General features: G+C 42.7%; 1 pseudogene; it reads right to left on the minus strand.

Annotated features, from left to right (window-relative positions):
• LOC120593782 (polypeptide N-acetylgalactosaminyltransferase 1-like) overlaps positions 1-24,962 on the minus strand; it is a 52,240-nt pseudogene extending 27,278 nt beyond the window's left edge.
• Between the last annotated feature and the right edge of the window lie 501 nt (positions 24,963-25,463).

Below are 25,463 nucleotides of genomic sequence, written 5' to 3' on the forward strand. Positions count from 1 at the left end.
TGGGTCTGGTTATTCTGGACACAACAGAGATTAGGGTTATGGTGGTTAGGGTTCACGTGATTAGATTCAATGTGGTTAGGCTGAAGGTAAGAGTGAGGGTTAGGTTTAGATTCAAATTTACAGTCATAAGTTAGTATGACAGAGTTAGATTTGAAGTTAGGTCAAGTGTTATTAGAAGTTATTGTATGGTTTGTGTGAGGTTTAGTAATATGTTTAGGATTAAGATTTTAGTTAGGATTGTGATTGGAAGTAGTGATCAGGTTTAGATGACTGTTAGGATTAGGTTTACCATTCAGTTTGCATTTGGTGTTAGGGTTAAAGTATCGATTTCTATTAGGATGTTTATAGGTAAGGTTTGAATCAGGGTTTTTTTAGGTGCAGGTGTAGTGCTAGAATTTGTCAGGGTTCGGTCAGGGTGTAAATTAGGGTAAAAGTTAGGAATAGAGTTAGAGTTGCGACTAAGGTTGGAAAGTTCTATCTACATTTGAAGTAAAGTTATAGGGTTACAGCGAGTGTTAGTGGAGGTCAGGTTAGGATTAAAGTTAAGGTTTAGACATTAAGATGTTAGGGTTTTAGGAAGTCGAAGGTCAGAGTTGGCATTTAGGAGTTTGGTTAAGGTGTTCGAGTTTGGGTATCAGGCTTAGCTTTAGGATTTAGCCTGAAGCTGAGGGTGTGGGTGTCTTGGCAGTGTTAGGGTTAGGATTAGAAGTTATGAATAGGGTCAAGTTTATTTTTTAGGTTGTGTTCATATATGTTATTGTTTCAGTCAATGTTATGGGTAAGTTTCAATGTAGAGTTATAATTTATGGTTTAGAATGATTAGGTTAGTGTGGTTAAGGGTAGAGGTATATAGTTACAGGGTTAGGGTTATTGTAATTCAGACAGTTATGTTTAGGTTTTAGGGTTTAAGTTTATGGTTGGGATTAGGGGTTACAGTTATGTCTATGGGTTAGATGCTAGGGCCTACATGTTAGCTTTCAAGGCATGGGGATTAGGGGTTAAGGTTAGTGTGTGTTAAAAGTAGGTATGAATTTATAAACATGGTTACATTTGGTGTTGGAGTTATGGTTAGGGTCAAAGTTATGTTTATTTTAGTTTTTCACAATAAATTAGATTATGGGCACTTGCAGGTTGTATTAAGTTTAAGGGTAAATTTGTTAAAGGTTAGGATTAGAGATTTAAGATTTTAGTTAAGGTTAGGTATAGGTTTTAATGTAGGATTAGGATGATAGGATTAGTGTGATGGTTATGGATTTAAAGATTAGAGGGGTAAAGACTTAGAATTAAAGAGTTAGGGTTAGGGACTTGTGGGTTCAGTTTAGTTGGGTAGGGTTGGTTAATGGCTTAGGTTTATGGATAAGGTTAAGGTACTGTCCAGGTTGAGGTTTAGCTTTAAGGATAGGGGATAAAGTTAGGACTAGAGTTTGAGTTAAGTTTAGACTTAGGTTTAAGTTTTGAGTTCAGGCTGAGTTTCTGATTAGTTGGGGGTTTGTATTAGGTTTAGCATGGAATTGATGATGAGGATTAGGGTTAGGATTACATTTAAAGTTAGCTTTGAGTTTAGGGTTTAGGGTTAATTTTAGATTAAACTTGAATTCAGTGTTGTGGTGAGGACTAGGCTGATGATTAATTTTAGAGTTTGAGTTGAGTGTGTGATTTGGCTTGGTCTTAGGGTTAGTTTAGCTTGGAGTTTATGGTGTGATTTAAATTAAGGTTAGGGTTAGGTTTTGGGGGAGGGCTATTGTTAGGGTTAGAGTCAGGGTTAGCCTGATGGCTTTCGTTAGGGTTATGTTTTGGTTTAAGGTTATGATTAGATTAAGAATTGAGTCTAATGATTAGTTTTAGGATTAAGGTTTGATTTAGCTTTGAGGTCAGGGTTGATTTTTAAATTAGGGTGATGTTTAATGTTACGATGAGGGTAAGGGCTAGCCTAGGGGTGAGAGGGTAGGTTCAGGGTTGGGTTTTGGATTAGGATTAGATGAAATTTTAGGTTATATTTAAGGTGAGAGTTAGAGTTGAACTGATGATTTATGTTTAGGGTTAGAATGAGAGTTGTCTTTAAGGTTAGGATTTAGATTTAAATTAATGTTAGGTTTCAGTTTCTTGTTAGGGTTCCAGTAAGTAAAGACTGCAATTAAGGTTAGGGCTAAGATTAGTGTTAGCATATGAATTAGGATTAGCATTAGCATGATGGACAGGGTCAGCATTGAAGTTATATTTTAATTTAAATAAAGATTGTCTACAGTCAAGGTTAGAGTTAGAGTTAATTTTAGATTTTCATTAATGCAGTAGGGTTATGTTTAGTTCGTTATAGGTTAGGGCTGTGGTTGAGTTTATGATGAGATTGGTGTTAGGATTAGGGTTAGTGTTAGGGTTAGGTTTTCAGTTAGGTTTAGGATTTGGGACAGGATTAAAGTTAGGGTTAGTGTAGGATTAGAGTTAAGGTTCTGATGAGATTTAGGGTTGAGGGTCAGGGTTAGAATTCTCTTTCAGGTAACGGTTAGGGTTTAAAATAGGATTAGGGTTTGTTTAGGGTTGGGGCAAGAGCTACTGTTTTAGGGTTGGATTTAGAGTTAATTAAGTTTAGGCTTAGTGTTAGAGTTAAGTTTAGGATTAGCTCTATAAGAAACTGGGAGTTTAGGGTTTAATTTACATTAGGGTAAGGATTAGAGTAAGGATTAGAGTTAAGGTTAGGTTTAGAGTTACAGTGCAGCTTCAGGTTAGGATTAGCGTTAGGGTTGAAGTTAAGTTTGAAGGAAGCTCAGAGAACAGAGTTAGTGTTAAAATGTGGGTTAACGTGTGGGTTAGGGGAAGGTTTAAGGTTATGCATTAAGATTAAGCATAACCTTAATGTCATCTCTAATTTAAATCTGAGTTAGGCTTAAGGTTAGGTTTAGGGGTAGGTTAAGGTTATGGGTGAATTTATGATTATGGTTAAAATTAACATATGGGTTGACAACAGCTTTGAGGTTAGGATTTGGTTCTTAATGAGGAGTAGGTTTAGAATGAGGTCTAAGTTTATGGTGAAGGTTCAGGTCTGGATGAGGGCTCAGTGTAGGTTATGAGTTAAGTTTGTAGTTGGGTTAGGATTGAGGTTAGGGTTCAGTTGATGATTAGGTTCAGGGTTAAAGTTAGGTTCAAGGTAAGTTTTGAAGGTAGGGTTCAGATTTAAATTAGAGATGACATTATGGTTGGGGTTAGGGCAATTTTAGGGTGGATGTTAGGATTACATTTGAGTGAAGTTTAGAGTTCAGGTTAGGGTTATAGTTAAGGTTAGTGTTAGTGTTAGGGTTAGGGTTAGAGTTAAGTTAAATCCACAGTAAATAGATTTGAAATCATTCTGTAATGTACATAGTACTGTTTTGAAACACCATCTAATTCTAGGTGACTTGATGATTAGGTTAAGGTGAAAGTTAAAGTTAGGGTATGAATTTGATTGCAGTTCAGGTTTTGAGTTTCCAATAAGTTTCCAATGAGTTGTATTTAGATTTGAGCTTAGGGTTTGCCTTTTCATAAAGGTTCTGTTTAGAATTAAAGTTAGGTTTATGATAAGGACTAGGTTAGCTTTAAGGTGAGGGATAGATTTAGGTTTAGAGTTTTAGATAGGGTGAGAGTTAGAGTTCCAGTTCAATTTTGGTTCATTGGGTTGACAACAGCTTTGAGGTTAGGATTTGGTTCTTAATGAGGAACCAAATATGTTCCAGTTCAATTTTGGTTAATGTTAGGATTAGAGTTAGAGTTAGGTTTTGAGTTAGCATTAAATTTAGAGTTAGCCTCATGTGTTAGGTTTATGGTTAGCGTTGAGTTTATTCTACTTACAAATAGCTTTAGAGTTAGCTTCATGGTTAGTGTTTGGGTTTAAAATAGGTCCAGCTTAGGTTAGATTTAGAGTTCGGTGACAGTGTAGGGCCATGGATAAATGTAGGAAAATAAAATTAGTGTTTGCTCTTGAGCTAGGGTAGGATTATGATTAGGATTAGAGTTAGCTTTAAGATTTTAGTTTAATGGAAATTAGGATAAGGGATACCGTTCAAGTTATTTTTGAGGTGATGCTTTGGGCTGATTTGGTGTTAGGGTTAGGGTTGCATAAAGGTTAGGATTAGGTTAGTTTTAGTGTTATAGTTGGGGATAGGTCTTGTGTTAGGGACAGGGTAAGCCATATGGTTAAAGAGAGCTTTGTATCTCGGGTTTGCATTTTATTAGTATTAGGTTGAAGATTAGGTTGAAGTTTAGCATACGGATCAGACTTAGGTTTTGAGTTAGGCTTAAGGTAGTGGTCTTTTAGTCATCCAACTCTTATATATTGAGTAAAGCAGATAGCAAAGGAGTGGTACTTGTTCGTCATTAGTTTGTACCAAATGGGATAGTTGTCAACTGAGTTCAGCACAGTAAATGGATTTGAAATCATTCTGTAATGTACATAGTACTGTTTTGAAACACCATCTGTAATCTCTTTCTTAGCACAGGTTACCTGTAAACTGGGCATCACATTGATCTGTCAGGGAATGGAAACTAATGCATGTTTGGATGTCTTTGGTTTTACCATGTTTTCAACAGTCTCAGCACACTGTACTCAGAACAGTGCTTAGGCAGCAAATGGAAATGACACTTTTCTATAATGTTTGTCATAAAGGATTTGCATCGAGCTTCTGCAGGATTCCATTGTAGAATGGAGCTCAAACTCATCTGGTCAGTCCTAGAGCAAAGTTGATCATGTGACTTATTAGCAGTACCTTTCTAACCAGAAGTTGGAACATCTACTTAGAAACTCTCTTAACCCCAACCCTAAACCTAACCTCACAAGCAAACTCTTACCTGCACTCTTACTCGAGCCTTAGACCTAACATTAATCCTAACTTCAACTGAAACCTGAAATTTAAACAGAATCCTAATCCTACCCCTAATGTGAACCCTAATATTAACCTCAACCCAAAGCTAATGTGAAAAGTAGAGCTAACCCTGAGCATTATTTTAGACTCCACACTAACCTTAAACCTGACCCAGATACTTACAATAACACTCATGCTAAACCGATTTCTAACCTCCTACCAAACACTGACCTCAACATTAGCTGTAACCTAACTCTAAACTTAAGATTAATCCTGACTTCACACCTAACTTCAACCCTAATCCTAACCCTACACCTAATATTAACCTTAATCCTAACCTCAACACAAACTGACACACAAAATGATCCTAACACTTATGCTGACATGAATACAAATGATAAAGCTAAATCTAATCTTAACTTTAACTCTTCCCTAACCCTAACCCTAACAATAAGAGTAACCTTAATTCTCAGCCTAATCCTTACCCTTGTCTTCAATGTCGCTTTAGTCATGACAGCATGTGTGTGTTTGCATTCCTGTGAAAGGAAAACCCATGCCGAATAGAGTGTGCTCAGGACAAACTCTTTACTACACGCATTACATATAAGTGTGACATTGATTCTCTGACTAAGCACTGTATAAACCTGAATTTTAGTGCTCACACAATGTGCTAGTATCTTATCAAAAACACATTTTAAACATGTCGTACAAAGACCGCATGCATTGAGAAAGTGTTTCCATTCGCTGAGAGACATGAGATGAACAAGCTTGCAAGTAACTAGAAAATCATTATGAAACATATGATTCCTGAAAGGGTTTTGATTGTCTTCATCAGAAAACACATGGCTGAACACAACTTGCAAGTAGCCTGTTTCATCTGAATTATTGTTAAGATTCCACTCTTTACTACTTGCTTTATACAATGTGTATAATTTCCAAGAGTATAGGGCCACTGGCTTCAAGAGCACTTCCAAATAACCTCCTTGGATGGTATTGGAAGCAAGTCACATCATAAATGTAGCTGTAGGCATAACAGGACATATCTGAGTTTCATTCCAAGAAAGAACCCTGCTAAAAGAGTGTAGTTGAGTCAAGCACTTAACCTTGTGCATTATAAATAAGTGTGATATGAATTTCCAGACTAAGCGCTTTTACAAAGGCAGATTTGAGGCTCACATGATATGTTAGTTCCTTGTCTGAAACATCTTTTGGAAATGGTGGTCATATTCTACATGTATTAGAAAATGCATTTAGTATCTATTCACGGAGAGTTGGAGACAGAGTTTGCAGGCAACTGGTTCTAAACTAAATAATTTTAATCATATTTAGAAACACTATAACATGCAAGACAGCAAGTATTTCAGTTCCACTCACTAAATGAACACTGTGCTGAACATAGTGTGTAGGCATCCCATTTGGTATGAATTTATGACATGTAAGATTCCAATTTCAACTAATCACTTTATGCAGTGTATAAGAGTTGGAAGAGTAAAGCCCACTGACCTAAAGAGCATTTCCAACTAGCCTCTTGTCATGGTATTTAAAACAGTGCACATCATAAACTTAGCTTCATAGTGACAGGATGTGTTTGACTTCCATTCTCAGGAAGCACCCTGTTGATTAGATTGTGCTCAAGTCAATCTTTTTACTACCTGCATGGAATAAAATTGTGTTCTCCAATCTATAAGAACTGTTCTGAGCAATTTGGATACTGACAGGTTGTGCCAGGTTTTGCAGTCAACATCTCTTGGAACAGTCGGTTATAGACCACTAGTATTAGAAAATGTGCTTAGATTGTATTCACTGAAAGATAAAGTGGAGGAACACAGTCTGCAAGAAAATTGTTAGAAACAGAGATTACACTTCGTGTTGGGAAACAGTATCCTTGCAAGACAGTATGAGTTTTAGTTTCTTTGGTAAGTTTCACTCTGCCTAACCTGAGTCAGAAATGCTGGTTTCCATACATTATTGACAACCGGGAATGTGTTTTGTATTTGATGGGATTGTTTGTAATCAATTCACAAAATGTCTGGCCAAGAACATTTCAGTAAACGGACGGTAATTTTAAAGGATCAGGTTGTGCGGGAGCATCCCAGTTCCATGAGACCATGTCAAATGCATTGATGCTCTGATTTGAAAATGAGATCAACTCAAAAAGGATACTTTCACCTCTTATGGAAAATTCTGCTTTTATGAGCCAAAAATTGGACAGTGTAACACATTCTGTATTGGGTATCAAGAAATATGACAATGAAAAGGAAGCTGCGAGGCAAAGTACATTTCCCATTTCTCCCTAGTTTTCAAAGAGATAAAGTCTGATGAAAAATAAACACTCATCAAGCCCAAGTGACACTGGGGTGCATCCTTGTCCTCAGATTCAGATATGGCTCCCTGGGACACAGGCAGGTCTCAAATTTCTAATATAAAGTTCATGTCACATATTTGCCTCTGTCTGAAACTCTGTCGTGATTTCTCCTCAGAAGCAATCAGGAATCCATTGGGAACCTCACAGGATGCTATGAATTGAATGACAGAAACACTCCTACTTGGATCACTATGCAAACTCTTCTCACATACAGGATGAGAAGGGGGATGGCAGAGGGCCAGAGAGGCAAGGATGATCAATTGCATGGTCATGGGTGCTACATAGTCTTCTTGCCTACTGTTTATATTTCTTTACTCCTAAGTCTGGTCACCAGAAATGCATATTATCTCAGATATTCATTTTTCACAATCGACATATATTAATCAATACATGGTGCAAGGTGGCAAATATGGAACATGAAAACAGCCTTTGAGAAAATGAGAGGTTTTATACTGGGCTATATAAATAAAAAGGTCTGAGAGACGCTTTAGCTCAGCTCCTAAGTCAGCCACCAGGACCCTGGTCCAAGCTTTGACCTCCGCTGAACTGAACCTCCATGGGCCACAATGTTTGAGCAAGCCTTCCTACACCTGAGGGACAAAAGTTCTATTTCTTAGGTTCAGGCCAGCGAGTGTGACAGTCTGTCTTCTCCTTGATTTCTGTGGCAGTGCAGCATATGAAGCTCCAAAATAGTGATTTGGGGCTGGGGTTGGAGGAATGGTTTTACTGGCAGATACCTTTTATGTGATTCCTTTTCCATGTTTTCAAGTAATATCCTTGATTGAAGCATAGATGGAATCCAAGATTATGTTAGCTTCAGGTGCATGATGAAGTGATACCATAACTACTTACTGTTTAAAGGTTTTACCATCCAAAGCCTAGTAATCATCTGTCCCTCATCTAACTCTCACAATATGATGGACATGATTCTACTCACCTTTTTGACCCATCCTTCACACCCATGACCCAACAAATCTTAACATATCACCTACACATTGATACAGGCAGAAGACACTTGATTTCTCACATGCCGATTGGCTTTCACATTAGAGCAGAAACACAATACCCCTTTGTCTGCAAACACACGTTAAAATGCACAGCGACACTCAAAGAAATTTCCACACAGACACGTACAAGCAGACACTCACATATTTACGCTTGCCTGGATGGCCACAGCCACACAACTAATGCACTGAACAGACTCAGCCAGGTGCTTAGTTGAAATAGTGTTCCAGACCATGAGGACATGACACAGCTGTACAACACCCATAGAAGATGGCCCAGTAAGGTGGGCCATGGCTGTTGTCCCTGTCTGACACAGCTCCATGAAGTCTCCCAAAGTCAAGCAGGCTTCCCAGCTAAGGTCTGCAATCAGCCTATGCCTTTTCCTTCAGCTTCCTACAAGCCTGGACCTTTATAAGTCTCCTCAGCCCTTTGGCTGGCTTTGTCTCTAGAGGAAGGGGATTATGCCTGGCTACATCACTGAGGGAGGGACTCAGTGCCTGAACTTCTTGAAGCACAGGCTGGGTCTAAAAAAATTCACCAAAACACATACTTCCAGAACCCAGTCCCCTGCTGCTCCAACCTGCCGGGCTGAGAGCTTGACAGGAGCTTAAGCCCCAGGGACTGAGCGCTTGGTTTGGACCCAGAGCCCTGCCACGGAGGGGAAGAGTATTAGGGAGGGAGAGAATGGCTTAGAATGGAGTGCAATAGATGAAGTGAGGATCGTGTGTGGGAATGGCGGGGCAGGTTGATGAACGTGGCAGAGCGAAAAAAGGTTAGGGGGAGGAAGAACTGGCTGCAAGGGAGTATGAAAACCTGGAGGAAGAAGGGAATGGGGTGTTAGGAGGGATCAGGTTTCAGAAGGCACAGGAGTGTGGATATGTAAGCTTCAAGTTGAAGGCAAATGGAATGAAGGTTTCAGGGAGAAGAATGGGGCTCCAGGCTTATGGGAGGACACAGCAGATTGCTAGTTGATGGGTGAGCCTACTGCATGTCCAAAATCAATTGCATGGACTACAGCTGTGATTTATTGAGAGCTAGTTCTCCCTCAAAGAAGCCTCGATTGGGCAACTTATCTGTGCCAAAAACTAAAAAAAGACCGGAGAAGATGAATCCACGTTAGCCCTCCACTATTTCGCTCAGGGCTTCCCTCTGGGTATTTGAGCTCCGCTAGGCCAGGCTGATTTCTATTTGCCAAAAAAGACCCTGAGACCAGAGCGGGAGATAGTGAAAGCTCCAAGGGGTAAAGTGGCTTGCTGTAAAAGTAGCTTGTGCTCACTTCTTGCTCAGTCAACAGACTTGGAGCTAAAGCATGAATTTTGGTGACCTGGAAAGTAAGGGCAGAGGGCAGATTGGAAACCCACATGCTCGGCCGTATCACAGGCCTCTTGGAGCCTGGCCAGGTCCTGATGCTCCAGGAGGGCTCAGGGCAATGTCTACAGAAATCGCAATTCCAGTTCTATGCCAAGCATTGCCCCTAAGGATTTTGGCAAAACCAGGCCAGCTCTTGTCCTGGGACTTCCCTGAGACATGGTTTATTCTTCCCTTGTGACATTGGTGGAAGGAGGGTCTTGATAATAGACTTGATAGGTCTGTGGGTAGAGGGCTTCATTCCACAGCAAATGCTGGATTGGTGTGTCCTGAGCTTAGAGTTACTTGTCAGATTTCCTGCATAAAACTGGGACTCCATATAGACCAGACTTCTCCTGAAGCCCCACTAGTGGGTAACACCATCTCCTCCCCAGCCTCAGCCCAGGCCAGACTAGAGGTTCATGGCATTCACTCTCCACTGGTGCCAGTGTTCCTTAAGAACCCTGAGAAACAAGACTCAAAAAAACCTGCTCTCAGTTGCTGCCAGAGGGTGGGCATTAGCTGCTGGCCTCCTCAGAGCCCAGCCTCAAAAGCCATGCACTGATTAATTTAACCAACCAAGTCATAGCTGCATCTGAATTTTCTCTATTGTCCCAAATGCCACAAGCTCCCCACTTGGGTGTAGTCGCTGGTCCAGCCACCATTCCTTAATCTGGAGATGGATGGTTGCTGTTCAATGCTGGGAATTGCAGTTTTTGTCACTTACTAGCTGGAAACTTCTCAGAATTATTCTGGGAGACCAGCTCTTTTCAACCATCAGAGCAGAAGAGACAAGGCCCTTAATGTTTCACTCCCCATGTGGACTTGGAACAGAGAGCCATACACAAAGAAGCAAAAGAAATGATAGCCAATTCCGAGGCTCACACAACAGAATGCTGGTGATGAGAGTGTAAGGGAAATTGAGGAAGAACAACATGTATTAAAAGGATCAACTGGAGGGAGATGATTCAAAATCAGACAGTGGGTCTGATTGCTGAGCACACAGTGGAATATACAGATGCTGGGTTCCAAGGAAGCACACTTGACCTTTGTCTAAGGTTATCCAGTGATATTTCCTCTTGGAAAAAAAAAAAAACATATATATCGGCAGGTTTTGGTCTACTTAACCCGAGTCAGAAATGCTGGCTTCCACACATTTATTGACTATGTGGAATGTCTTTTGTATTTGATTATATTGCTTGTATCAATTCACAGAATGGCTGGACAAGAACATTTCAGTAATCGGCCAGTAATTTTAAAGACCAGGTCATGCGAGTGCATCCCGGTTCCATGAGAACATGTCAAATGCGTTCTTGCTCTGATTTGAAAATGAGAAACACTCAAAAAGGATACTGTCACCTCTCTCAGAAAATTCAACTTTTGAGAACCGAAAGACTGACAGTGTAACACATTCTTGATCAGGTGTGCAAGAAAAAGAATAATGTGAGAAAAAGGACATTCCCTTAGTTTTCAAGAAGGGAAACTCTGACAGAAAATAAACTATCTCATTGAGCCTAAATGACCCTGGAGTGCATTCTGCTTTGAGTTGCATGGTGGCATTTTGCAACAATTGTTGCCTTGAAGCTTTCCTTTAAAGGAAAGCCAGTCCTGAGTGCCAAATTATGGCAACAGTAGCTGTTAGAAAAAGAGATTAAAAAGAGAGCTGACCATGAATTCTGCATTGTGGCATTCAGAGACATTTGGTGATGAAAAGCAAGGAGAGTCAGACCTGGAGAGTCACACTGCAACATTTTGTTCAGTTAGTGCTATAAAGCAGGTTATAAATCAGAGCTGGTCCTGAGTACTGCATTGCAGCATCTTGTGACAATTGCTACCGTAAAGAAGTCCATTAAAGAGAGCTGGGATCTAATGTTGAATGGCAACATTTGGCGACCACTGCTGTTCTGTACTTGGTAGCATTCGAGAGTCTGACACAAATATCCTCATTGAGGAAAAGGTCCAGAGTCACACTCATGATTCCACTATAGTACCGATAAATGAAGCTCGACATTTGGAATATTAGAAGAGTGTGGCAGCCACTGTCGCAATGTAAGTTCCATACCAGTAGATAGAGGCTGACATTCGTACGCCAAGGCCTCCACTCTTCTTCTTAGATTGAACTAGGCTTGAGTGAGTGAGAAACATTCTCCACTAGAGTTTTCTTTAAAATGAGATCAGCATGGGTTGTTTTCAAACATCCACTCTACTTTCTTTTCTCCAGGCACAGGCCTGGTTCCTGGGCCAGGGACTTATATCTACTTCCTCTTCAACAAAGACAATCTTGTTACCATGTGCTAAGTCCTCCACATAAGGTTCCATTAAGAAAAGTTAGGCTAGATTCTGTGGGCCAAGTTCTCCACTCTACTTCCTGGAAATAAGGAAAAGGCTTGGTCCTGCATCCAAGCTCCCCAATCTCATTCCTGAAAGAAAACTCCAGGCTTTGTGTCAGGGTTATAAGTCTTCAGTCTACATTCTCTTACCAGGGAAAAGGCTTGGTGTAGTGGGTTCAGGTCACATTTTCAGTAGTTTCTAAATGGGAGAGCTTGGTGTCATGGGACCAGGCCTTTGCTGAACTTACCGTTAGCATGAGATGAGCTTCGTGCCATTGTCCCAAATCTCCTTTGTACATGCTTTTCAGGGAGGAGAGTTTTGGTGCCGTGAACCAAGTCCTGCATCCTTTGCCAAGTTATGAGATGACAGATTGGTTCTGTGGGCCAAGGTCTCCACACAAGTTTCTGGTAGCAGGGGCCAGGCTGGGTGTTGTGGGCCTAGGTCTTCAGTCGAGTCTTTGTTACAAATTGGACGGTCTTGACCTTGTGGGCCTGGGGATGTCAACTGGTTCCCGTTAGGCTGTCCAGGCTTGGTGCCCAGTTCCAATCTTGCCTTTCTATTTTGTATGACATCAAGACAGGCTTGTTGCTGTGGGCCCAGTATTCTACTCGACATTCGTTCAGAGAGGACAGGCTTTGACCCATAGTGCCATGCCACCGCTTCAGGTTCTGTTAGGAAAGGACAAAAGAAATGCTGTGGGCCAATTGTTTATCGTGGAAATATGAGAAGGGTTCGGAATTGCAAAGCAAGGTCAGCACTCTAGTTCCTGATGAAAAGTCCCACCCTGACTCAAGGTTCTGGGTCTCGTGTGAAGATTCTCTTACCAGAGGACAGGCTGGCCCTGTGGGTTGAGGTCTTCTATCTATTAGTTTTCCAAGAGGATAGGCTTAGTGCCTTGGGACCCGGTCATCCTTGTACTTATTCTTGGGAAGAAACAGACTTTGAGCCTTTGGCCCGTACCACCACTCCACATCATTTCAAGGGAAGATAATATTGATGGCACAAACCGAGGTCTCCATTCTTCCTCTTGTTCAGAGAAGATAGCTTTGTTTGTGGGCCATGCATTCCACATGAGTTTCTGTTCACAGGGACCACTTTGGGTGTTGTGCGAGTAGGTGTTTTGTGCAGTCTATTATAATTTAGGCAGTCTCGAACTTGGGATCCTGGTCATGCACTCTAGTCTCTGTGAGGGGAGTCCAGGCTTGGTGTCATGGACCTAAGTCTCCAATCTTGTTTCCCTTACATAAAGACGGGCTTGTTTCTATAGGCCAAAGACTCTACGTGACATTCGTTCAGAGAAGACAGGCTTAGAACCATTGGCACAGGCCACCACTTCTGTGTCTGTTAGGAAAATACAGAATAAAAGCTGTGGGCCAATGTATCAGTTCCACTTCCTGGAATAGGAGAAGGGATTGGACCAGCAAGCCAAAGTCACCATTGTCACTCCTAATATAAAGTCCATGCCTGGAGCCAAGGTTCTTCATATCCAAGTAAGATAATCTTACCAGAGGACAGGGTGGCCTTGTGGTTGAAGGTCTCTAATCTACTAGTTTTCAAAGAAGACAGGCTTGGTGGCATTAGGCTTGGACTCCATTGTATTAATGTTAGGACGAGAATGGCTTTGTGTCATGGGCTTGGGTCTCTAGTGTACATCATTTGAAAGGAGGACAGTACTGGTGCCATGAATGGAGGTCTCCATTCTTTTCTGCAAGAGTAGAGAGGTTTGTTCTGTGGGTCATGCACTCCACTCTAGTTTCTGTTCATAGAGGCTAGGTTGTTTGTAATGTGCGTAAGTATTTAGCCTAGTCTTTTAAAAAGGAGAAGGTCTTGACCTTGGGACCATGGACCTGTGGGAATCACGACAGGGTCATGTGACCACCCCATGGTAATCATGAGCACACCAAGAGACTGGACTGTAGGAAACACAGGGAGATCATGTGGCAGATGAAGATGACATAGTGCTCCTGTTGGAATGATGAATGCCTATTACTTCATAAAATTCACATAAACACTGAGAAAATGAGTCTCTGTGTAACAGAGGGTGGTTGAGACAGCTACCTTACTGCCTTTCAATCGAAAGGTTATCTCTGCATGAGAAAACTGCTGGACGACAGAGGAATATGTGGGCAGATTGTAATCTTTAATAGAGCTGAGTATTTGTCTGTTGTCTGGCACCCTCTTTTAAGGCAGTGGAAGCAGCATTTGCACGGGTGCTTCATCAAATATATGCATCTGTGTCTTTTGTGAGGAAGCAACTTTATTGCATTGGCAACAGATACTGCCGATTTGCTATATCGCATTGGAAATGCTGAGTCGATATGTGGATTCCTTCTAATTTTGGAAAGAGTGACCGCCTCAGTATTCTTGTCTAGCAAACATTAGGCTACTAATGTTGTGAGCGAATTGCTTTATGGACAATGCTATGAAGGTTATATTTTGAAGTAGAGGCAGTTTCTAAAACTTGTTCTGAAGAGTTTGGTTTAGGCCATCAAAAGAGATTCGAGTTCAAGTCTCCTACAAATCTAGGAAATCCCACAGTGGTTACGGCCATTCACCACTTTTTTTAGGTCCATTTGAGGTATGGTTATTGGGTGCTTCCAAATGCTACCATGTCAAGAACAGAAGTGTGTGTGAGTTATGATGTATGTTTTCTCTCTGGGTAGAGGCATCCTCCAGCTGTGGAGCAACAGCCTTATAGGTAGGAAAAATTATTATTATTAGAAATATATAATTCCTCATTGGGAAAATCTCTCTGAGTTACATACTGCCAGAAGGCTCATCTCACCGGGCAGATGATGCAATCAATCTGTAACATTGGTCTGTTCTACAGCGTATTCGTTGTTCTTCACCCCAGTCCTCTGGTTGGTGCAATGTACAAATGGTACAATTAAAACTCAGCTCGGTAAATTTTCAGAAGTTTTTCATCTCCCTTAGCCAAAAGCTATCCCGACTGTTCTTCTCAATCTGAGAGTTACTCCTTTTGGTCAACACAGACTTCCTCCTCATGAAACATTCACCGTTTGCCCTGCGCTTCTGGATAGAAGGACATGTGAACCAACTGCACTAAGAAGAGGCATTCTGCACAACCAGCAAGGACTTCCTGGACAGCTTAGAGATACCGATCGACTTGTAGCTCATGCACTTTCCAGTTTGCTCCCGGGAGATGACAACCCCAGAGACCAACACTTGGAACCAGGAGATTCTATCTATGTGAAAAGACAGCAACTAAAGACTCTCTCCGACCTCCCTGGAAAGGATCTCAACAGATATTACTAACTCAGCCATGTGCAGCCAGATTTAAAGGAATTAACTCATGGATTCATATTTCTCATTATTATTAAAAAGGCGCCTAACAGTAAAAAGACACTGGTCGCTGTCTGACACTTGCCTATTGTAGATGTCACAGAACCCTTGAGGATGAGAAGGTGCTGATGGCAGGGATAGACAGCAATGCCAAGACATCCATAAGGCCTGTATAACTATATAATTGATCTTGAATTTAAAAAAAAAAACATTTGTTTGGTTGTCTTTAGCAGTCTGCTAATAACATTAAGTGTAATAATAGTTAATACTTGTTCTCTGTTTTTTCTCAAACTTCCTCTTATATAGCCTAAGTATTAATAATTGCTGAAGGCATATAAGATAATTTTCATATTATCAATAATACTCTTTTTATGGTTTCTGTTTTGAAATGAAGAAGGAATGTTATTGCAAAAAGACAGAAGGTGATGTGTGTGTGTTTCTGAGAGAAGTTAAAAGGAAGTAGTTTGTCTTAATAAGTTGGTTTTTCTGAATAAGGAAAAAGAGACAAAAGGAACAATAAGGGAAGTTATGGAAGCTTAATGCAAAAGGATTCTTGAGGAAGGAATTTTATGGATAACTGGGACCCAGTTATGGGAACATGTTTCCCCTTTACCTGAAAAAGACTAATAACCATTAATTTATATAGAAGCTGAAGTGGCTATATCAAAAAAAGATGGCCTTCTGAAACAGCTGCTTGAGGCATGGCAAATTTGCTTATGAAATTCTTACTGTCCCCCTGGCCTCTGGAAATGTTTGGATGGTAATTGTAATTCACACTATTGTATTCTTACAGCCTTGGACCTGGATAAAGCAAAAAGTTACAGTTCCCAATTGCAGAACTAGCAGGAATCAGAATAATAATGAGTGACACTTGAGTGCTTCCAATGGGAAGGAGATGGCCCATATTAAAACAACAACAACTACACCAGTAAATGGGAACCCATCTCATGGTCAGAGTGTGAAAACCAAAGAGGTATATGCTGTGCCCTCAAATATAAGTAAATGTCATACTAGATGCAAAAACAAAACAAAACAAAACAAAACAAAACAAAAAACAGAAAAGTGAGACAGACAGCAAACTTGGATCATGAGAGCTCATAGGTTAGAATTGATCTGGTTTTTGTCTTGATGAACACCCTTAAGACCTGACTGCCTCCCATTTACCCGCCTTTCTCTTATGAGAAAAAATTTGGCCTTGACTTCCACCCAAGTTTACAGTCTTGTCTCATCCTCAATGGACTGTCATTTCAGCAAAACAAATGGTGATTCTAAGAATCATAGGAACGATCCTGGCCAGTACCGTGGGACCGCATTATTCAACCAAGAGGCTGGTCATCAGTGTATCCTTTGCATTGATTTAGGACCAAATTTGAAAATTGTGGATGAAAAAATGGGCCACATATTATACCTGATAAGCTCGGGGTGGGAGCAGCACGGAGGGCCTTACAACTCAGAGACCAAAATTAACCGCACAGGAAGGTCAACCATAAAATTCCTATCTAAAGCTCATGGCAGGTATTCACATTTATTTTTTCATGTTAACCTCATCTCTCCCTTTTAACTTCTACATCTCCATCAAATGCTGATGAGTCTACAGACTAATTAGGTCTTGAATCTAAACCCTTTCCTCCATCTTCTTAGGATTATAAAAGCACACAAAAGGCAAAACATCCCTATGCTGTTTCAAAATAGAGCTTATACTAAACCTGAATGTTTCCTGAACATTTAAGATTCATTTTTAAGTGAGAGAAATAATTTTCTCTGATCATTTCAGACAAAAGGATATTTAATTTTTCTAAAGGTTTCAGACTTTCATATTTCATTTGTATTCTGACAGGATCCTTCACAGTGCTTATATCTAATGGGCCTGTAGCTTTCCTGACAAACATCAGTCTTTACCTTAAGTGAGCCAGTCCTTTTGCATTTAAGATAACATCCCCTTGGAAGGTAAGAGAAAACCTTTTCCTCCAGTTCCATCGGAGCACAGGCAACTGCGCCAGAGCAGGTACCACAGAATCCCTCACTGTTATCTTGTCCCCTGTAGGCCTTCTCTCTGTGCCGTATATTAATTATTAATTCTCCTGTACCCACCCATGTAAAAGAAGTGTGTGTCTGTCCATTTTACTTTTTATCCAGTCCCAGAGATTTCTCCTGGTTGCTTTTTCCCATCCCCTTAATCTACCACCAATGTATCTCCTGTGATTCTAATGTATAAAATAAATTGCAAAACTGTCATTCTCCAGAGCATTTTCTTAATCCACCAATATTTTGCTTCGTGGCAATTGTCATGTTGGCCTAAATAACCTCATTACAATTCTCTGCGGGTTCAGACGTTTCTCATGTCCACATCCTGTGCTGACTTCTCAGGGCCGGACAGTGGCTTTAAACACGAATATCCTCAGGTGAGTTTCAGTATTTATATTAAAATAAACCGTCTTTCCATTCTGACAAGATAGATGTCAGACAAATAATTTAAATTGCCCTCCCATAGTCTAGACCATCAATAACAGAGGCTGACAAACTTAGGGAAGCTCAGACACGGTGCTTCTTTAAATGTTTCACGTGTTTTTATGGAAAAGTCACCATCTAATTGGGAGAGATGGTTTACTATCTACTAAGTAGGAGACAAGAAGTTATTTATATACACTTTATTATTTTTAAAGTTTACCTATTCTAACTTTAACATAACATAAGCATATTACTACCCATGGTACGCAGTGTGAGTAAATTCATTAAGCAGGAATACACAGGGCAGCCTGGTTCCTAACCAGGTCTAGCATGAGTCTTTTCAGGTTGACACTTGGTGGCTGCAGTTCAACCCCATTTTTATCCTCAGTGACCCTCGCTTCCACACACCAGACCCTGCAGATTGACCTCATCCTTTCTTTTCAGTGATCTCTGTTTACACCACACAAATTCTTGCAGCTCAATTTTGTTTTCTCCAAGTACCCAGGGCTACCTTCCCAGGTACCCGAGGCCACCTCCCTAGATACCCAGGCACCACCCCTGTGGGAAGAGAAGACCCAGGAGATCCACGTAGCCAGAAAGCTGTGTGGTGAGTGAAAAGATGGTGGAGTGCATATTAGTTTCCCGTAGTCACGGGGTCCACCAGATCAGCGGTGGAGATGACGAAAACAGCCAAGCCAGACAGGGGGCCTGCAATATCAGAAACCCAAGAGTCAGGCCAGCTATAAGGTGGCAGAGATGGACCACAGTGCTGAGGAAAGGAGAGATGGTCCGAGGCTGACAAAGCGGCAGGCCCGGGTGCCGTGGGGTATTGATCCTAACTGGAGAATGGCCAAAAGAGACTGAGATTGATGAAGGGGAAAGAGGGCTGATGAAAGGAGCTGAGGTTGGTGATGGTGAAGGGCAATGTGAAGACTGACATCAAGCAGGTGTCTGTCCATTTGCTTGGAAGGAGGAGTCACAGGGGTGAAACTGGTGTTTGTTGACTGTGTGTGTGGTCTGTGGGTTTCGGATCTTTTCCGGGAACCTTGGCTGAGTCTTCATTGTGTTCCCAGGTCTTTAGTATATGCCTTTAGACATCTAAGGGCATAAAGTTCCCACACCAGGCCAAATCTCTGAACCTGAGAGTGGCCCCGGCCTTAGACAGGATGCTTCCTCCCAGGGCAAAGCTGACAGACTCGACTCAATTTGTCTGGACAGCTCCACTCACCACAGCTGTGCGGGTGGGATGTCTGTTCCAGAAAAGTTGCCCAAGGAGCCTTGTGTTCAGCTCCTCTTACAAATGCTACACCCAGACTGCAGTCTCCAGGACCCTTCTGATTCCTGCCTCTAGACCAGAGCCCAGGATCCAACCGTAGCCCATCTCTCCAGCTCTAGGGTTTGCAGTTGGGATCCTGCAGGCATCTCTGTGGCCTTTCCATACCCAAGCTTTCTGGGCTCACATGTGGGTTCCTTTTAGTCTGGTCCTTCACGGCTCCCTCTTTGATACTCAGAGTAAACTTTTGGTTTGCACCCCACTGTCCCCAGACGTGGTGACTTGCACAGGCTCTCTATACACAGTGTTGGTTTTGAAATTGCCCTGGGGAAGAGGCTCACAGGAATAGGCTACAGCCCCCTGTCCAAGAGTCTTGCTGTCCTCCCACAGCACCGGGAAGCAATTCCACTTGCTGAGAAACCAACGGTGCTGCTGGTGGTGAACTCAGGGCTCCTGCCTTGGGCATCGGGTCCTCGTACCTGAGACTCTGGCCCAGCAGAGCTCACGCGCCCTTGGGAAACACACAGAACTCATCCATTTCCTTGGGAGATGAGAGCCCAGGAATCACACCAGCACCTGGCCACATTTCTCAGCCATCCCCAAGGAACAAAGTGGCTTGTTTCCGGTCTCTTCTCTCTCCATATAAAGAACAGACGCAAAGGCTAGGGTGATAAGGAAATTCTGGCTCGTAGAAGCAATGGAAGGATCACGATCGCATCACGCCAGAAACGCAGAGCTGGCGAGATTTCGGGAGGCTTCAGGGGCTGGACGGTACATGAATGTGGCCGTCAGAGACCATGCAAACTCAGTGTGAAACTGCCCATTGAGAGACACGAATGGACGAGGTCTCTTACAACCAGGAGGCTGAGATCTACAGGGCTATAGTCTGCTGTTTTGTTGTTGTGGTCAGGGTCACATTCCATGTCCACAGATTTCTTACCACTTTTGGAGCCTGAAGTTTTGAGGGAAGATGCACTTGTCTTAAGCCCATGGATGTTGGAAATTGAAACATCCCAAGGGGCTGTCTGGGCTGTCCAGGGAGCTGTCCAAAGGTCCAACAGCATGGTCAGCTTAGTGGTTGGCCAGGGCTGCGGGATAAGGCCCAGACTAGTCTGAGCTGGATGAGTGCAGATGTCTGCCTGGGTGATCAGAGGCCTAGGGCTATCCTGTCTGAGACCTGACTGTCTACTGCCGCCCACTGGAATGAGTCGGAGGAAGCAGCCATTCCCAGGAGGGCCCCACCAACCCTCAGGAAGCCTGCACCTGCAGGCAAGAGGGTAGGTGCATCCAGTCCTGTAGAAATCCTCATGTGTCTACTCGGTGCCCTCATGTATCTGAGCTGAGCTACCTGCTCCAACCACTGAACCTAACCCGAATTCTGATCCCTAACCCTGTCCTTGACCCTAAGAATGCCTTGTCATTTGAAAATAAAACTCAACTCATTAGGTAATATCAAATGAACCTGAACAAACTGTATGGCATATATGACAGCCCACACCTGATATCATACTGAACATCAAACGGCTTAGAAATTCATCCTCTAAAATAAGGAAAAAGACAAGTGTCTACACTCTGGCCACTTTTCCTCAATGGACAACTGGAAGATCTAGCCAGAGCAATTAGGCAAGAAAGAGAAATAAAGGACATCCAATCTAAAAGGAAGAAGTAAAACCGTCTCTGTTGGCCAATGATGCCATTTGATATGTAGAAAATTCTACAGATTCTACCAAAAACACTCTTAGAACTAATAAACACATTCAGTAAGGTTACAGGATACAAAATACACAGAAAATTGAGAAACATTTCTACACACTAACAAAGAACTATCTGAAAAATAAATAAAGAACAGAACCTCACTTATAATAGCATCGGAAACAGTAACATTCCTAGGAATAAATCTAACCAAGGGCTGAAAATATCTGTGAGACAAAAACTTCAAAGTCTCATTGGAAGAAATTGAAAAAGATACAAATACATGGAGCATTAGACTGAGCTCATGAAATGGAAGAACTAATATTGTGAAAATAGCTATAGAAACAGAGAATGGTCATCACAATATTGAAGGAGAATGACAAAGTAAAACAACTAACACTACCCAACTTTAAGGCTTGCTATAAAGATACAAGAATAAAGACAGTGGAAGCATGAGCCGAAGAATAGACTAATCCATAAACTCAACAGAAGAAACAGACCAAAAATAATCTACATCAACAGTCAACTAATTTTTGACCAAACATCAAAAACAAGAAAGTAGAGGAAAGAAAGAGTAATTTCAACACATGGTGCTGGATAATTGAATTTCCACTTGCAAAAGACTAACTCAGCATAAAGTTAGCGTGTAGAAATGAAGACCAGAGTGTAAAATACAAATGTAGAAAACAACCATAACATAATGTAGGATAAAAAGTAAATGACCATAAATAAGACATCGACTTTTTAGATAGAATGCCCAAGGTATGATTCATGAAAGAAATCCTTGAAAAGCCAATTAAATGTTGCTAAACCTACAAAATCATTTGCTCTACAAAAGACAACGTAGGAGAATGAGATGACTAGGCACAGACTGGGAGAAATTATTTGCAAGAGATACATGCAGTAAAAGATCGTCATTCGAAATATACGAAGAACGTTGATAATTCAACAGTAAAGAAGCATGCAACCTAATTCAAAAATGGACCAAAGCCCTAACAGACACATCAGCAAAGAAGATACACCGATAGCAAAAGAATATACGAAGTGAAACTGTATGTCATATGTCATCCATTGATATTGAGGGCGACCTTTTGTGTAGAGAAATTACTTTGTGGTAGAGGAAGTGGATCTCCTTTTTCATTCATATTTAAAGTCATATTGTGCTAATCGATTTTTGTTATTTTTATGTGAAACCTTTAAAAAACAGCATATTTTATCAATAAATGCATTAGTAATAAAGGGAAACACTTAACATGTGATTTCAATATATACATATATATATAAATTGTATATATATACACATATATATTTGTGTGTGTGTGTATATATATATATGTACATATGTTTGTGTGTGTGTATATATATATATGTGTGTGTGTATATATATATACACACATATATATATATATACACACACATATATATACACACACACACACACACATATATATATATATATATATATATATATATATATTTTACTATGTGCACTGGAAAAATTTAAACAATGCCTATCCAGGGGCAGAAAGCTTTTAAAGTGCTTTAAGACCTAGGCATTCCCCTTATGGCTCCGGTAATCGTGTCCTATTACACGAGTGTCCCCTCTCCCAAGGAAATGAAGATATTCACATTGGGTTTTCCTTTCTTACACGTGATCTTTGCCTCATAGGAATTCTCCCACTTAATAAACAATGTGATTTTTATTACAACCCCCAAACCAATCGGTTTCCTCGTCTGCTACATCGTCAGACACAAAACGCCACATATGGGGCGATTCCGCTCATGACAACTCCAGAGTAGTTAAATCCATGGAGACACTGGGGTGAGCAACTGACACGGGCTGACGGGGGAGGAAGCGTGAGCGACTAATCGGTGCTGGGTTTGACTTTGCTGGAAATGTTCTGGAACTAGATGGGGGTTGTGATATGGCTGATAGTGGTTACGTCTGGTGAAGGTACTTAAGGTCATTTAAAAGTACACTGTGAGGAAGCAGAGGGTAGATATTATTAGACTTTCATGGGTTTTCATGATAAGTTCTTAAATTTAAGTTGAAATAGGATGTGGTTCCATAGTGTAGTGGTTAGCATGTCTACTTCACATGCAGAAAGTCCTGAGTTTGTGCCCCAGTAGAGCCACAGCCCATGGTGTCTGGCCATGCCAACCTGAACAAGCCAGATGACTGATCACGGAAGCTAAGCACGGTCGGGCCTGGTTAGTACTTGAATGGGAGACCACGTCGGAGGACCGGGTACTGCAGGCATAAATAATAATAAATAATTTTAAAAATTAGGTCAAAATAAATTTTATCGTATTTGAACATCCTGAGAAAAACTACAGTGAAACTTTATATAGGTAAGAGAAAAACAACAATTGAAAAGAATGCATAGGGAGGGACAGAGAAAGAACCTTCCGGAGCGCCACCCGAAAAGGCCGCTGCTCAGAACCGGGCCCTCAGGGCCTCTGAGGAGCCGAGGCAAGCCATTTGTTGGCCATCAGCTCCTTCAGGGGAGGCCGAGCCTCCAGACATCCCAGGAATGGCGTGTGGTGTGTCTTCCCACTCTGCCTCTTCTCTTTCAGGGGAGGCTGAGCCTCCAGAAGCCTCGGACTCTGTACAGGGCACTACAGATGATGTTGGGGTCACCTCTTGCGTGCTTTCCTGGTCTTCATCTGGACCTGGTATGTAGATCCAAGAAGAGACATATTATCAGTATCAGTCCCTCTGACGCGCCTTCCAAAGGAAGGGAACCTCTCATATCCATCAATGGAGTCACAGCTCGAGAACCCACCCGGAGAAGGGATCCCGAACGCAGTCCCTGGGCACGGTGGTGTGAGCTGACTCGGTGTTCTGGCCTAACCCAGCCTCGGAAATCGCCCCGTGTGTGGCTCGACACTGGCCGACACACTCACAGGCCACATTGCCCCCATAGTTGTCCTCACCCTCCGTCTCTGCCTCAGGTGACTCCAGGTCCGTTAGTGCTGACAGGAGGAGCTGGACCTGGTGCTCCAGGCTGGACCCGCGGAAGTTAAGCTGGATGTAGGCCAGCAACAGCCTCAGGCAGGGGAATTCCGGGGGCTGGAAAAAGTCCTCGTGGTGCTGGTCCAGCCAGATGCCTAAGATGGAGTAGATGGCCCTGGGGATACAGGCAAGTAACAGAGTCTGAGGCCTGGCATGTCCTTCCACACTGCCCTCCCAGAGCACCGTGTGGGGGTCTGGGTCCCCATGCCCTCTGCTGCAGCAAGTCCAGAATTAGTCCCGCACCTCACGTTCCTGCAACTTGGCAGTGCTGCCAGAGATGGGCCTGGTCTCCCAGGGCTGTCGGAGGAAAGCCTTTGGAACTGAAAGCTGTTGGTCTGCGCTGGGGGGAGCTGGGCTGCCCCTGTCCCGACATCCCTGGTGCCCAGCGGCCACACTCCAGCCCCTCCACAGCTCTCTAACTCCCTCCCTATCCTCTAGGAAATACCCTCAGCCCTCCATCCCCGTGCAGAAACAAGTGACGTGTGGGCTTCAGGATTCTGCTGGCACCTCCAATCCACAGGCTCCACACCCAGCTGAGGGCTCTATCTCAAGCCCACTCACCCTTTCACCTGGTCCACGGGTCCACCATCCCCTTCAGAATTCGGAAAGATACAGCCATACCTACAGGGGACCAGGAGGATGTCACATCGGCTGTCCTGTGGACACGACTTACTCCGTGCCCGCACCTGGTGTGGCTTCCCATATATTTGCCGAATAAATGAGCCTTCATCATTCTCCTTGTGGATATCTTCTGAGTGAGCCTCACCTACTTTCGCCCCTGGGGTTTCTACTCTGGCTTCATCCAGAACAGGAACCCCACGGAATCACCAATCTCCTTTTCAGATGACAAAACAGCTTGGCCCAACCCCGGGAACAGTGAGGATTCAAGCAGAAGCATCATCAGGAGGAGGGGAAAATGCCAAATTAGCAGTGTCACAGCTCCCCGCACCCACCCACAGGAACCTCTCCACAGGGTCAGGCACCCAGAGAGCACTTTGCTAGGGAGGACGCCACTAGTCCTTACAATGACCCTCTGAGGCTGGTTTGGATCTCACCCTGCCCCACAGAGGAGCAAACAGACTCAGAGATGCAGTGACCTGAGAACTCTCACTAGCAGGCGGCTGAATGAACCCTGCGTTGCGGGGGATAGGTGGAGGCAGGGTGCTCACCTTGCACACAGTGTGTCCAGCACCCGCTGCGTGGTAGTGAAAGATTTGTAAGTGCCTAGGAAGGCGGAGACGAAGGTGAGGTCACTGCCCAGGAAGGCAGGCACCAGGGACGCAATCAGTCCGTCCAGCCTGCGTGCCCGGGCGGATGGCACCATGCTTGTCTTATATGGTTGGTTCTTTAATTCACTTTCCCCCTGAGGTAGGACAGAGGAGGGACATGCAGTCAGAGGCCGCACAATGGGCCAGCGTGAGGGTTGGGGACTGCAGCTCAGAACAAACTCCCAAGCCCTCAGTGACTGGGGGCAAGAGGAGAGACACGCGTGTTCTCAGGAGAAAAAAGGTTCTTGGCATTCAAAGTAGAATTTGAGCTGGGAAGTGAGTCAAAATATTCGTATCTGAGGTTGTTTTCTTGGCTGAGTGAAAACAGCACCTCCCCATATTGAGCGTCATCCCTGTGACGTTTGACCAAAAGTCCCACTCTAGGATGAGAACAGAGAGGCTTCTCCTGGAGTGAGGGGTAAGGATATCAGGACGTGTGGGATGTTCAGGGCAGCCCTACTGGAATAGCAAGAGAAGGAGAGCCAATCGAGCGGAACAGTTTCATGGCAGTGGAAACGGGTCCCCTCCTGGTATGTTGGCAACTGTGTGTAATGGAGGGCTCGCGAAGTTGTGTCCCCAGGGCAGC

The sequence above is a fragment of the Pteropus medius genome, unplaced genomic scaffold (assembly GCF_902729225.1).
Source record: "Pteropus medius unplaced genomic scaffold, Ma_sr-lr_union100, whole genome shotgun sequence".
NCBI lineage: Eukaryota > Metazoa > Chordata > Mammalia > Chiroptera > Pteropodidae > Pteropus > Pteropus medius.